This window comes from Hylobates moloch, unplaced genomic scaffold (assembly GCF_009828535.3).
Source record: "Hylobates moloch isolate HMO894 unplaced genomic scaffold, HMol_V3 SCAFFOLD_17, whole genome shotgun sequence".
Lineage (NCBI taxonomy): Eukaryota > Metazoa > Chordata > Mammalia > Primates > Hylobatidae > Hylobates > Hylobates moloch.
This window is the reverse complement of record NW_026652292.1, coordinates 18,256,560-18,262,981: the sequence shown is the minus strand read 5'-3', so window position 1 is coordinate 18,262,981 and position 6,422 is coordinate 18,256,560.

The window sequence follows — 6,422 nt, the reverse complement described above, 5'->3', positions numbered from 1 at the left end:
GTTGAAAAGTATGTTTGTTAACTAGCTTCAGGATATCTAGAAAGAAAAGATGGTATTACTGAGGATGGCTAGCTCACATCTAGAGTTGTTCTCAATTCAGAATTTTTTTAAATATTATCCATTGCAGTAAATTCTATATCAACTCAGCCATGACCTGTCAGTCTTCCCTTTGATTCTCTGTCAGCCTTCATTTTAGATCATTTGCAAATCCTCCTGATTTTTTTTCTGATTTTTAAAATTGATTTTAATAAAGTTGTTTCACAGCCTGAGACTCACATGCTCCATGCTAAGTCACCCCCAACTGACACTTCCTATAGCCTAACAATTATTTTAAAGGTTAAAAACAAGTATATATAAGTAAAGAAATAATATTATCATCATATTTTTTAGCTTACCTGTAACTAGTGTTGACCAATTCTTTTTGATGAATGAAGGTAAGAAAGTTTTTAAAAAGTGGCTATTATATTAAACTACAAATCATAAGTATACATATAAATTATATATATTTTAATGAATTAGATATGGATCTAAATGTTTTATAAATCATTGATCATACAATTTCCCTTCCAATATTTTAAATAAAATATTAATAAAAATAAAGTATTTGCAAGCCATTTCCAAATTGCAGTCAGGTTGTGCTCTACAAGTTCATTTGTAAGCCACTGTTAGAATTTGGAACATATTTCTCCATAAAACCTGCATGATGAATGTGGTTAGGATACAAAGCCAACCTGCAAGATTCTACTTAAATCAAAATGTAATTAAAATGTAGCAACAGTATTATTGCAGAACTTGGTCATTATTTATCCAGCTGCTTCTTTGGAAAACAGTTTCCAATTTCTAACTTGGAAATTGGAATGCTTGAACTTCATTTTTCTTTTCACATCTCTAGTTATTTGCAGAATTCTCCCAGCCTTACTCTAACCCCACCTTTCAGAAGCTCCTACTTCAATAATATAAATTGAGGTTCTTTATCAGTATGGAGAAACATCTCTCAGCAAGAAACCATTTGCAGTTACAAGATCCTCATAAATCCCATGGTTATCTCTCAGACATGCGTTTAAGACTATGTTCTGTTTTGTGGTCATTTTTTAAATATCTGCATTTTTCAAGAAAGCAAATCTGCAACTGTCATGATATTTTTGGAGAAATTAAGGACCTTCCTCCTCCTGTTCCCACAATGTGAAGATATGTTTTTATAAATTTGGGAAAGTAATACATGTGCTAAGCTAGATCAAAATCAAATTATAATACTTCTGTATCAATATATGATAAAATTGAATATAGCAAGGTACTTCAAATCATAAATCCAACACTTGTTTTTTAGATGAGAAAAGCAATCACCAAATATAGTAGTCATTTAGCCAAGTTTATGTATCTAGTTAATTTACAGAGCTGCAGTTAAACACAGAGTGATGACGTTCTTTCACATTACCCAAGAACTTATGTATAAAGAGATTTGTGGGTTTCTTTTTCTCCGATAATAACGTTTCCCTAAGGTAGGCATAGATACTTAAATCTTATATCCTCAAGTGTCTCTCCAATTCCCAGTCTTAACAACTTCCCACAAACTGTCCCCTCCCCTCCCCTCCCCTCCCCTCCCCTCCCCTCCCCTTCCCTTCCCTTCCCTTCCCTTCCCTTCCCTTCCCTTCCCTTCCTTCTTTTTTTTTTTTGATGGAGTCTAACTCTGTCGCCCACGCTGGAGTGCAATGGCGTGATCTTGGCTCACTGCAGCCTCCGCCTCCCGAGTTCAAGTGATTCTCCTTCTTTAGCCTCCCGAGTAGCTGGGATTACAGGCGCCCACCACCACGCCCGGCTAATTTTTGTATTTTTAGTAGAGACTAGGTTTTGCCGTGTTAGCCAACCTGCCCTTGAATTCCTGACCTCAGATGATCTGCCTGCCTTGGCCTCCCAAAGTGCTGGGATTACAAATGGGAGCCACTGCGCCTGGCCTGATGTCTGATTTCGTATATGCTATTAGTTTATGTGGCTTTATTTTATAGGTCTTCTTATTAAACGGAAGCATTAAATTATCTAGTACAAGAAGAATCCAAGTATCATGTGTTGCAATTGTGTTATGCAACATATAAGGAAATCGCTGCTGACAAACATTGTAACTTTTTCTGGAATGCAGCCGTAGTTGTCAGCACGCACTTTGGAAGTGCTGTGTCCCATGAAATAATAGACACATTTTTTTGTTTTTCTCCCAGAGACAAGTGGAATCTCCTTCAGGTGCTCGATTGAGTATTATCCATATGCTGCAAAGTGCTGCTCAGAGGATTTGTATTTATAGTCCTTGAGAAAAAAAAAAAAAAATAGCCACTTTGCTTGCTACTGAAGGGACTGGCATGAGGGCTGAGGCTCATCAAATATATATATACATATATATATATATATATACACACACACACACAGAGTCATTATTTTGAGTGGTAACTACTAAAATAATGTTACATATTGATCTCTTTATACTAAGTATCAGCTTGTTCCTTTTCAAAAAGCACTTAGAAGCTCAGAGGTAACAGGGTACTCTCTCTTCCAAGCATTATTCTGGAGGGAGGGAGGAAAGAACACTGTTTCAACTGGTAAGGTTAATAACCTACAAAAAAATTCTAATTTTCTGGTAGTAGAAATTCTAAAGCTAAAAATATTATGACCTAACACTTCCCCTTTAATTTAATTAACTAATTAAAAATTAACACTTCCCCTTTAATTAAAAATTAATTTAATTTTTAAATTTAAAATGTGGAATACTTTGTTATGATGTAGAGATGTTTGTCATTATATGACTGGATTTATAGTTTTGGCTTGTGTAAGTTTTGAACAAGTTTGGAAGGTATATTTAAATTATTCCAAAGTAAACTGTGATTGGGCAAAGCTGTTGTATAGAGATATAGAATAATTATTTAAATTAAATAATGTATTTTTATATTTTGAATATTTTAACAGTTTTAAAATAATAATACTTTATAATGAAAATGATAGTAAAAACTCATAAGACTCTATATGTCACTTATATAGGTTACTTTTCTTATGCCCATTTACTTGATACAATACGGGGTGCTTCATAAGAGTTAAACAATGGAATTACCTTGCAAGATATAGATAGATAAGGCCCACTTTAGAGAGTGGGAAACCAAAGTTCTGAAATATAAAGTGACACATGCAGTGGCAAGTGGGCATCCAGCCAAGATTATGTTGCCAAATTCTGCATTCTTTCTACCTGTGTTAGTTTCCCCCAAACTTGGCAGTTTGAAACAATAATGGTTATCTCACACCTTTTCAGAGGGTCAGAAATCTGGGAACAGCTTGGCTGGGTTCTTGCTCGTAATCTCACACAAGATTGCCGTTGGCTGGAGTTGCTTGTCCTTATCTGGAGGTTTAGCTGGGGCTAGAGTATCCACTTCCAAGTACACTCACACGGTTTGTGTACAGGCTTCTGTTACTCACTGCTTGCACAGCCCCTCAGCACCTGAGCTCCTCTGTAGGGCCACTCCCACAAGGGCAGCTGGCTTCCCTGGGAATAAGCCATTTCAAGAGGGAGGGAGGGAGAAAGGAAGAGAGACCCAAGACGAAAGCTGCGGTCTTTTGTAAGGATCCCAGAAGTGATTTGCCATCCGTTCAGCCATATTCTCTTATTAAAATGGAGCCACTAGATCTAACTCACACTCAAGGGATGAAGGATGAATCTCGACCATCTCAGTGAGGCTGGATTAAAAATGTGTCGTTCTATTTTTAAGGCTACCATGCTACCGTTACAGACTGCTTCCATATATGTTTTGTCACATGTAAAGTACCACATTTATTCATTGAGTATTACGAATATATTAAAATTGATGTCAGTATTGCTCTCACATTTTTATAAGAACAGGTAATGAATTAGCATGTGATGATGTACATTTTTTTTGATACAAGAAAAAATGGTAGTTATTTAACGTAATGATACGCATGGTAAACATTTATTTAGAGTATCATGATGTTTTCAGAGACAAAGGAACTTAGTATTATTTCTATTAAAATAATTCTATTATTATTTAGTTAGCTATTGAATGAGATGCTGAGATGTATATTAAGTCATTTTATACATTATATATCGTAAGTGAAAAAAGTATTCAATAATTGGGTGGTAATGGTGAGTTACTATTTATTTCACAAATTGCCATAATATGGAAAATATAAATATTGAGTTTCATTTTGAGTCTAACATTTTATTTTAAAAATATCTGCATCTAATATTATAAGTTATATCAGGAAATATATTCTAACTTTATGGTTCATAGATATTTTAATGCCTATGTGAACATATACTTTTAGAACATTATTAAATATATTTCTAAGATACATCACATCATACCTGAAGACTTATTTGTTCCCAACTCAGTGAAAAGTCCAGACCTTTTGAAACTTGGGACTATCCATAGTAGAGTTTTAAGACATTCTCAAAAGCTAATTTTGCTTCCAATGTAATTAATGTAAGGGATTCAAATGTAAGTGGATAAATTAAGGGATTATTAGTTTGGCTCATGAAGAAAGATGTCTTGGAGACAATGAACAAGAAAACTAGTCATGCAACAGAAATGACAATGTTGAATTATGTATTTTCTTCTGTTATTGATATTGAAATTTATAAAATTATTAAAAGTTTATTCTTCACTAAAATTATCAATGGCATTTAAAACATAATTACATAAGAGTAAAATAAAATATCTACTTTTAAAAGTATAATACATTGATTTATATTTAAAGTAGTCAGAATTATATCAAAACATCATTCCCAAAAGTCTCTCCACTATATTAATAATAATGAAAATAGTAATAATATAAACTACAATTTGCTCAAGATCAGACAATGATATACTCACCAAATCCAATGTGACAATTTAATTTTCCAAATTTTATAAAGAGTAAGTTAAATCTCAGAGAAGTTAAATAGATTTCCTAGGGCACAAGTCCACACTAGCCAAGTCAGGCTTTCGACCTGCTTTGCTTGACTCCTAAGTTGTTAGTTTTTTCTGCTTAGACCATGATATTCTTGGAAGGCTCATGTTTACTGATATTTTTAAAAATCCCTGTTTTTATTCAAAGAGGAGAAAAAGGCAGATTTCCACTGAAAACATAATAGCTTATAAAATCTTAGTACTAAAGTTTATTTTTAAAACTCAGGAGAACAAATAATTGAAAATAGTAAGACAAAAGTAACCATAAGCAAAACACTAATGTTTTATAATTGTTAAAAATTGGTATACATCCATTCATACTTTTAAAAATTATGTATATTTAAGTGGAATTATACCATACATAATTTTTGAAAGCTTGGCAATATCTTGCATATTATTTCTCAACTTTTAAAATTTATTATTGACATATAATAAGTGTACATATGTATGAGGTGCAAGATGATGTTTTAATACATGTACACATTGTGTAATTGTCAAATTATTTTTTGATACATGTATACATTGTGCAGTGATCGAATCAGGGTTTGATACACGTGTACATTGTATAATCATTAAATATCCATCAGTTTAAACATTTATCATTTATTTGTTATGCGAACATTCAAAAACCACTCTTCTAGCTATTTAACATATACGCTATTGTTAACACTAGTCATACTACTACGCAATAGAATGTCAGAATTTATTTCTGACTGTAATTTTGTATGTACCCATTGACAGATCACTTCCCTCCCTTGCTCCTTCTTCCCCTCCCCTTCCTCTGGTAACCACTCTTCTACTCTCTGTATCTGTGAGAACAACGTTTTCGATTTCACATTTGAGTGAGATTACCTGATATTTGTCTTCTATGCCTGCTTATTTCATTTAATATCATTTTATTTAAATTGTGATAAGAATGTATGACTATAGTTCTACCCTTACCACAAATTTTTAACTGCACAATACAGTATTTTTACCTATAGGAACAGTGTTGTACAGCAGATCTCTAGAATGTACTCATCTTGCATAATTGAAATTTTGTACTTATTGAAGAGTAACTCCCTGTTTCCCCCTCTTGCAGGCCCTGGAAACCACCTTTTTACTCTCTGTTTCTGAACTTGACTATCACAGACACCTGGTATAAGTGGAATCAGGCAGTATTTGTCCTTTTGTAACTGGCTTATTTTACTTCCCATAATGTTCTCAAGGTTCACCCACATTGTGGCATATGGCTTTTCTTCTTTATGGCTATTATTCTGTTATATGTATATACTACATTTTCTTTATTCGTTCATCCATCAATGGACATTCATGTTGTTTTCACATATTGGCTATTATAAATAGTGCTGCAATGAGCATAGGAGTGCTATTATTTCTTTGAGATCATGATTTCAGTTTTGTGGTCCAGAAATGAAGTTGCTGGATTCTATGGTAATTGTATTATTAATTTTTGAGGAGCCTCCTCATTCTTTTCCATAAGCAGCT